The following is a 10,267-nucleotide window of genomic DNA, read 5'->3' on the forward strand; positions in this document are numbered from 1 at the left end:
TTAGGAACCATTCTTTTCCTTTATCTCTACTTCCTTTCAAACTTGCGGGTTTTGACATCGTGCTAGGCATGGACTGGTTATCCCATAACCAGGCCCAAATCATCTGCGGCAAGAGGCAAATAGTCTTAATGACTCCGAATGGTGAATCTCTTACCATTCGAGGGGATACGCATTACGGATTGCCCGAAGACGTATCTATGCTGAAAGCTTCAAGGTGTTTGAACAGAGGCTGTGTAATTTACATGGCTCAAGTGATAATTGAAGAACCAAAGCCGAAGATCGAGGATCTTCCTGTCATTTCTGAATACCCCGAGGTTTTTCCTGAAGAACTACCTGGTTTGCCACCAGATAGACAAGTGGAGTTCAGAATTGACATCATTCCTGGAGCAGCTCCGATAGCAAGAGCACCTTACAGATTAGCGCCAACGGAAATGAAAGAACTGAGGACCCAGTTGGATGAACTGCTGGCGAAAGGTTTTATCAGACCTAGTTCATCTCCCTGGGGAGCTCCTGTCCTATTTGTAAAGAAGAAGGACGGATCAATGCGGTTGTGCATCGACTATAGAGAACTGAATAAAGTTACCATAAAGAATAGATATCCTTTACCAAGGATCGATGATCTATTCGATCAGCTGCAAGGAGCAAGCTACTTCTCCAAGATCGACTTAAGGTCGGGCTATCATCAACTAAGGGTCAGAGATGAAGATGTACACAAGACTGCATTTAGGACTCGCTATGGTCATTACGAGTTCCTAGTGATGCCTTTTGGGCTCACAAATGCACCGGCTGCGTTCATGGATCTCATGAATCGCGTGTGCAAGCCGTATTTAGATAAATTCGTCATAGTCTTCATAGACGATATCCTGATCTATTCTAAAAGCCAAGATGACCACGAGAAGCATCTCCGTTGCATTCTCGAATTACTACAGCGTGAGAAACTCTACGCCAAATTCTCGAAATGTGAATTCTGGCTACGAGAGGTCCAGTTTTTAGGACACGTTGTGAGTGAGCGTGGTATCCAAGTGGATCCCGCTAAGGTAGAGGCAGTCATGAACTGGCAAGAGCCAAAGACGCCTACCGAAATCCGTAGCTTCCTGGGATTAGCAGGATACTACCGGAGATTTATTGAAAATTTTTCAAGGATTGCTGCGCCCTTGACTTCCTTGACCAAGAAGAAAGAAAAGTACATTTGGGGCCCGAAGCAGCAAGAGTCCTTCGAAATACTGAAGCAAAAGCTAAGCAACGCACCTGTGTTGACCTTACCTGAGGGTACAGATGAATTCGTAGTTTACTGCGATGCATCACACACGGGCATGGGGTGTGTGCTTATGCAGAAGGGCAAGGTGATTGCCTATGCTTCAAGGCAATTAAAGGTGCATGAAAAGAATTACACCACCCATGATTTGGAGTTGGGTGCCGTTGTATTTGCACTTAAGTTGTGGAGGCACTACCTTTACGGTATTAAATTTGTGATTTATTCAGATCACAAAAGCCTTCAGCACCTGTTCAACCAGAAAGAGTTGAACATGAGACAACGTCGTTGGATGGAAACCCTGAATGATTATGACTGCGAAATCAGGTACCATCCCGGCAAGGCGAATGTAGTCGCCGATGCATTAAGCAGGAAAGAAAGGGTAAAACCCATTCGAATCAATGCCAAGAGCATTGAAGTTAAAAATAATTTGATTGAAAGGATTTTGGCTGCACAGCGAGAGGCTGTGTTGGAAGCTAATTATCCTAACGAAAAGCTGGGAGTAACTGCGGAGCAGTTGACTCTTAGCAAGGATGGAATTCTTAGGATGAATGGACGTATATGGGTTCCGATTTATGGGGGACTACGAGATGTTGTTCTCCAGGAAGCCCATAGTTCCAAATACTCAGTCCATCCTGGTGCTGACAAAATGTACCAAGACTTAAAGGCAAATTATTGGTGGATAGGTTTGAAAAAGTCTGTAGCCGCCCATGTAGCAAAGTGCTTGACTTGTGCTCAAGTCAAAGCCGAGCACCAAAAGCCGTCTGGCTTGCTACAACAACCTGAACTTCCCGAGTGGAAGTGGGAATGTGTAACTATGGACTTCATAACCAAGTTACCCAAGACCAGGAAAGGAAATGATACAATATGGGTCATAGTCGATAGGCTGACTAAATCAGCTCATTTTCTACCCATCAAGGAGACGTATAGCTCCGATATGTTAGCCCAACTTTATGTTGATAAGATTGTAGCCTTACACGGCATACCTGTGTCTATTATCTCCGACAGGGATACTAGATACACATCTCACTTCTGGAAGAGTTTCCAGCAATCTTTGGGCACGCGTTTAAACTTTAGTACGGCTTACCATCCACAGACGGACGGTCAAAGTGAGCGTACTATCCAAACGCTAGAAGACATGCTTCGTGCATGTGCGATCGATCTAGGTGGTAATTGGGATAAAAACCTACCCCTGATCGAATTCTCCTACAATAATAGCTACCACACCAGCATAAAGGCTGCGCCTTTTGAGGCATTATATGGTAGGAAATGTAGATCGCCTGTTTGTTGGGCGGAAGTAGGAGAGGTCCAATTATCGGGACCAGAGATTGTTTTCCAGACAACGGACAAGATTGTCCAGATCCGGGAACGTCTCAAGGCTGCCCGCGATAGGCAGAAGAGCTACGCTGATCCAAAGCGTAAGGATTTTCACTTCGAAGTGGGTGAAAAAGTATTACTTAAGGTGTCACCCTGGAAGGGGGTGATGCGTTTCGGCAAAAAGGGCAAATTGAGTCCGAGATACATAGGACCTTTTGAGGTCATTGAACGAGTCGGATCAGTTGCCTATAAACTAAACTTGCCTGAAGAGCTCAATGGAATTCACAATGTGTTCCACATCTGCAATCTCAAGAAGTGCTTCGCCGACGAATCGTTGGTGATTCCACACACAGATGTGCATATAGATGAGAGTTTAAAGTTTATAGAAAAACCCTTGTCGATTGAAGATCGACAGGTGAAGAAGCTTCGCAGAAAGCACGTACCGATTGTAAAAGTCAAATGGGATGCTCGAAGAGGTCCTGAATATACGTGGGAAGTCGAAGCTACAATGAAAGAAAAATACCCCTATTTATTTGAGTAAATCTCGGGTCGAGATTTATTTTAAGGGGGTGAGGATGTAACACCTCGAAATTTTGTGTCCAATGATGTGTTAACACGTGTCATTTGTTTACACGTGGCATCTATAATAAATAAAAGGACTAATTTTGACAAACCTTGAAAGTATATAAATTCGAGGGTTATAAATGTCAACAAGGGTAAATATACTGTATAGTATCCCTAAATAATGCTTAAACCTTCAAACGAATAAATTATAGATCGTACAAAAATAAAACGCGGAAGAAAGTGAGAGATTACAAACTACAGGGGTTAACTGTGTCAACATGTTTAATAATACCTCTGAGTGACCCTTTAACGTTCCAAAGACTTTGTAACGGTATTATACCCTCACTAAAATAATATATATGAATTTCGCGAAGTTTCGATATGAAACGAGAAAGTTACGATCGAATTCGTAGAAGAAGGGTTAAAAGCGTCAACAATGAAAGTTAAGGCTTTCCAATATAAATAATAAATAAACCGGGGACTTAATAATGCGGGTAATTAACACGAGGCCCCTATCGGTAAATAACCGAGGGCCAAACCGCAAAGTTACCCCTTCAAAACCGAAAGGTCAGGTGAATCATTACGAAAGATTTCGTTATTAATGGCCAGATTCTGTAATAATTACAAAAAGATTTAAAAATTCAGAAAATATGACCTTAGGCGACCCGCGTAAGGTTTCAACATAAGTTGAGGCGGGCCGCGAGCCTCCTCTATTTCGCGTCTGATTTTTGAACTTTAGGCGACCCGCGTTAAAATGGCATGGAACTCCCATGCGGGCCGCGTAAAGTGCCCAGATGCAGAAACCTTGTAACTACTTGGCTTTTGGCACCTTTGAACGATCATTTGATCAATTATGGCAGCATGGGTGCCCCTACACGACTCATACATCTCTAGGACACATGCCACTGATCCACATTCATCCCTAGCATGAGTTGTAATGATCTTGGAGCTTGTTCTTGGCTATAAATAGCACCTTAGTGCTCATAACCTTCATCACACTCAAAACACACTATCTGATCATTCTAAGGAGCTCTCTAGCTTTTCTTCTGCTCTATAGTCAAGAACACAACCTCTGTAAGTGATCTCACCCTTTGTGGTGTCACATTTCCATAGTTATAGCCTATAAACGCAACCGTCGTAACTAACGGTTGTCATTGCAATATCTTGCAAACGATTCAGTCTTATGACGAATCAAAAATGGTTATGAGTTGGTATTTATGTGGGTATTAAACCTCTAAAATGGTTCCCCCTGATCACCACTCTAACTATGTCAAATATCGAGTCAAACGCGCGGTTAAAAAGTCAACAGAAAGCTATTTTAGCAATTTAAGCATAATCTGTGATATATATGTTATGGAACCTGTTTTGACAATCATAAAACATGATAATATGTATATAAACATGTTTGCGCTCGTTTGAATCGATCATTTACTATATAGAACCGGTTCGGAGCCGAAAGTCGCAAAAGTTTGACTTTTGCTTTGACTTCAGTTCTGACCCGTTTTAGTGAGGTATAAATATACCTTAGGACTCTCTTAGGACCAGGTCACATGTTGGTATAAGCCTCTGTGGTCGGTTCATGAGTTATCCGAGTCTTTAGCGCATTTCCGTCATTCGCCTAAAAGTTGACCGTAACGGCCTTTTAAAATTAAAACGAGTATTTCGAACACGTGAACGGACCAAAACCTTGCTTGTTAAATTATAAGCATGTCCCTAAAGTTTCACGTCAATCCGAGGTCTAGAATGAGAGTTATGCTAAAAGGCGCACTTTTAAGAAAGTTTTGTATTTAACGGCGCAATTAGCATAACGCCCATCTGACCCAAGTTTTCGTCACCAAAACTTTTACCCACTGTGGTAAAATAATATTTTGGGAATTTTAAAGATTTTTAATAATTTTTACCTTGCTCATAACCTGCGGTTATGGCTACGGTTCGGTAAATACCGAATATGCCCTTTTTGGCCAAAACGGGAGTTCTACAAGGTCTTTTGACCCGATTCCAATTGCCACTGGTTTTAAATAATAAATAAAGTGTTTTAAGCTTTATAAGCTGTTCGGGAAACTCAGATTTCCTGTAGAACTCGAAAAGCCCTTTTTAAAGTCTTTAAAATGACCGAAAAGCCCCTACGGGGCATAATATAAACTTAAACTCGTTACGGGCATTACGGAAGGTATCCTACTGATACCAAAATACTTTTAAGGCATATTGACTTAGGAAAATAAGCGTACGACTCTTATGGTTAACCGTTTCGCCTATTTGCGCACACGGTACGGCCCACGGAACTAGTTTTCGTGCAATAGCCGATATGGGTCAAATTATATTATTTGAACCCCAAAATCCAGAGTATGAACTATAAACCCATATAAAACAAGTCTCTGAACTTGTTGGGTCCAAATCATACTCCATTCTCGGTTTTCGCCTTTTCGTGCGAATTAACCATATCTATATATCGGAATCAACCGGTTTAAGCTACGGCTAATATAAGGACCGTTAGGATTCTAAGAGGTTAATTAAAACCTTCGTTCCAGATTAGGAGCCCCAGTAAAAGCTATCGGTGACTTGATCTAAATTAAGGATTAATACTTGCAAAGGTAAATACTTTAACTTATTTCCCCTATATGGGCTTGGGTTACGGTATATTAATACCGCTTGATTGAGCATTATATACTTCCATCGCTTAGGTGGTTAATTGATTAAATATGATTGGCTCATTTAAACAGTTTTGTTGCTTATAAGCCTTTGGGGGGTTTAATGACCGTTGTCCCGGATATCCTCGGCATCATTTTACGAAATGGCCACGACCATCGACATCCCGGTGTAGGCGTACACCCGGTATAAAGTGTCGACATTAAAACTAAAAGACGTAGCCGTTGGTTTTCATACTACGGTTTTACGCAAACGTGGTGTGTCTATAAATCTTTAACCCGGCACGACCCGGGCTACTGAACGCATAAAAGAACATGTAAAACGTTCACAAGATTATTATGAATTTTCCCAAGTTATAAAAGAGTTTGTGCCTTGTGCATTCAAATCAATTTTAATAAACATTTTCAAATGTGTCAGTTGAATGTATTTACCAGTGTAAACTGACGTATTTTCCCCAAAAAGATTAAGTGCAGGTACCTAAACGTAATTGGCTGGTATTAGCTCCCTAGCGTCGGGATAAGCCTCGCAAGCTTGATTGCAGTATCTAATGGAACAATACCTTACTTTTATTTTAGATCCACTGTGGAAATTCAACTCTGTAATACATTGACATTATGATCAGAGGTTGAAATTTATATATTTATCTTAAGCTTCCGCTGTGCATTATATAATTGTGTGGTTTGACTATATTGTTGCCAACATCGTCACGGTAATCCCCCACCGGGCCCACCGGTGAGACACGTGGAATTCGGGGTGTGACAGTCCAATAGTGTGAAGATGGAAAATATAAAACATTATTGCATAAAGTTCCGGAAGACAACCAATATAAACTTGAACCGTAATCCGGTCCTTTCAAGAAAGTTAGAGTTTTCCATTCACATGTGTTCCGAGAATACACACGCGGTACAACATCATCCTTACGACGTTGGAGAAGTAATATTTTAACATCGTTAGATGAATCAATATAAATCCCAACTGCATCTTTCTTTAAATCAAAAAAATGTTTAGGTTTCTTATCACACAAATTCAAAAATTGGTTAGTTGTTGGATTCCAAAGAATCAATTCATTCGGTAGAAAATGGATGCACATCAGTAAAAGACCATATTCAGAAGCAAGAATTGTTAGATTTGAAACACAGGTGTCAACGGGGAAGGAAATAATCTTCCTTGAAGAAATGTCTACCTTTCCACTAATCAAGTTATGAAGATCAATTGATGACTTGGTCAACGTGATAAGCTTACGATCTTCATATTTAGCCGTACGGCGATAGTGAATAATCGCAAACAAATGTGACGACAATTCGTATCGCCATTGTTTGGAAACACATCTTAATCGAGCAACACACTTTGTTGGTAGCCTTGATAGGATTTCGTTAGCAAACATTTGAAATTCAAGACGTTCCATCCTACAAAATATTTCATAAGAAACAATTGATGAGAATTATGTACTCGAATTTGTGAAGTAAGCAACCAAGTTGCACGAATGATATACAAAACATATAATGGAACAAAAATGAATCGTACGAAGATGAATGGCAAATTAAAAACAAAACATAATGAAAGATACATAACCAAATCGAAATTCCGAATTGGAGATAATTACCTTTTCTCTCAACACAAATAATGTGACCAACTAAAATTTGCTTTATTTATAATTGCATTGGAAGGTAAACTTTATAATTAATGTGGATGTTTTATTTTAAGAATGTAATATATAAGATATAATCGATTAATCCATTAAATCCATTAAATAAGAAAATAAATCAAAATATTGTCTCCAAAATTAGATAAATGCACCATTCTGAACCATGTAAGTTTGGAAATGATGACCTAATTATAATTTTAAATTCGACATTTATTAGAATAGATAAATAAGTGTAACTAATTTTATGTGATTTACCAATTTCCATATTTACATATAAACTATAAATTTTAAAGTAAGAAAGTTTGCAAAATGATGTAGCTAATTGTAATTTTAAATTCGACATTCATTAAAATAAATAAATAATTGTAACTAATTGTATGTGATTGTGCAATCTCCATATAAACTATATATTTTAAATTAAAAAAATTTGCGTAAATTTAAACATAAGAATACAAAGTTTTATCTTCTATAATTTGTTTGAAAATAGTTTGTTCTATTTAAGATGTTAGATTAAATAAGGAAAAAAAATAATTAATGATAACATATACCTTATTAATCGTTATTCGATTAAGAAAGTGTAACATCCCGAAAACGGGTTGGAAATCAAACTCCGTTAATACTAAAAGACGGGTAAAGTACCGTTAGCAGTAAAAATAACCCGGTAGATATTTGGATTTAAATAAGAAATCCTAATAATTAAATACAAGCGAATCAACGAATTAAGGAATTGAGTTTATAAGAGCCCGAGTTAACGGGACTTAAAATAAAACATGTTATAATTCCCGGAACCCGCTAAATAACTAGGAATATTAACCTAGTTAGTCTAGTGTTTTAAAATAATGAGGGAACTTGATGTAGTAACCTTAATAAACCTGGGTAAAGTTGAGGGACTAAAATGGTTAAAATGAGAAAATGGGTTTTTACTAATTAAAACTAAAAACACCAAAACAAACACCTTTGTGTGTGTTCTGGTCGTACAAGACACAGGAGCCAAGAAGGGCTCTTAAGCTCAAACCCTATCAAGCTTAAAATCAACAAATTGAAGGGGTAAATCCAACCCAAATCGAAATCCAAGCACGAATTCGTGACCACCTCGATGAAGGGATCATAAGGTATGCCAAATTTCATTATCTAGTTTCATCTTGAATTCTTGGTGAACATATGAAATCGAAAAATTTGGCTTGCATGATTGAAGTTTGGATGAAATTAGGATGAAATCATGTCTAGGAGCAAACCCTAGCCAATAATTTGTTGAATTAGTGTTCATAGATATGAAGTTCATAACCATCCATTTATGTGTTAAATGGGTTTTATGACAAGAAGATGAACACTTGAATTAGAGAGTTAAATTGATGAATATTGATGTTATGATACTAGTACTAGGTGTAGTTCATGAACACTAGACATGGAGGTTTGAATTTTGATGTTAATCTTGGTAAAAATAACTAGTTATGAACTAGTTGTAAATGTGTAAAAATGTATGCACATTAGGTGTTTGTTAAAATGCCTAAATGAAAACTAAAGTGTTGAAATTAGAGTAAAAATGTGTATTTGAATAACATGGCAAGTCATATGAAATATGAAACAAGAAGAGTTCTAATCATCGTGTTGATTTGAACTAATGTTATAAATCATGTGATCGAAAGTGGTTAACTTTAATAAGCTAAGTTAACTAATCATGAAGTCGAATAGTAGTTTCGACTTATGAAATAAGTGAGATGGAATAGTCGTGAATAATTATGACTAATCTAACCATCTTACAATTTACGACAATAGTTTGACGCGTAGCAAGCTAGGTGAAAGCTTGGTGGAAGGAGCGGGTCAAACGGAGCAAGTACGGAAAGAAAAACGTGGCGTGGATGCGAGGTAAGTGTAATTTACACACTTATGTAGGATACTCGTTCATTTTATACATTATAAACGTGATAACGATAATATTGGAAATATGGATTTTCGTTAAGATTACCTCGTAGTGTAATCTAATAATGAGGGAAAAAAAGAAAAGAGTATGGTAATAAAATCCGGGATGGGATGGATGTATGAATTGGGAATCAAAAACGATGTTTTTGATTAAATAGATAACGTTGGGCATATAGTCCAAACGGGTCGAATGGTGGTGATAACACCATTTGACAATATCGACTAATGTGGTTGTCAAGTCTTATGTTAACAGGACCGATTAGCAAATCGGATAATTGCGTCACCATTGATTGTGTGATATTGAAAACGAGGTACAAATCGGGTCTATTTGTTGACCCGGGCCAGGTACGCATATATAGTCTTATAGTTAAAAGCGCAATGATTGGTCAAGTATTTAGTGAAAGTCCTTCATCGCAAGTTGAAGGACTAAAATCGGCCAAAAAGCCATTGATGGGTCAACCGGGCAAACGACTCTTAGAGGTTGTTTGAAAAACTTATGTTATGACCATGCAACCCTTGGGTGCGCAAAAAAGTTGTAGGAATAAACTTTCTAGGGTTAAACGCCTTAAAGTGCGTCTTGCCGTAAAGTGACATATCCGAGGTATAAAATTTGGAATAAGTATTTAAGTACGTTAAATCCACCACAATTATAATTGTGGTGGAAAACTATTCAATATAAATGGGTGGACTCATGTTGCATACAAGGGACGAGCGTAAATTAAGCTTAAAAATACATAAATACCCTTAACGGGTCAAAACAAGCATTTAAGCGTAAACGGGGTTTTATTATGTAAGAAACCCGTGATTTGAGATTAATATGATAGAAGATATTGAAATAATGAATTTCATGAGTTTAAAAGTCAAATAAACATGTTGGTGTGATAAAATCATGAACGGGTCAATATATGGTAAAAAGGGTAGTA

This window comes from Helianthus annuus, chromosome 12, assembly GCF_002127325.2.
Source record: "Helianthus annuus cultivar XRQ/B chromosome 12, HanXRQr2.0-SUNRISE, whole genome shotgun sequence".
NCBI lineage: Eukaryota > Viridiplantae > Streptophyta > Magnoliopsida > Asterales > Asteraceae > Helianthus > Helianthus annuus.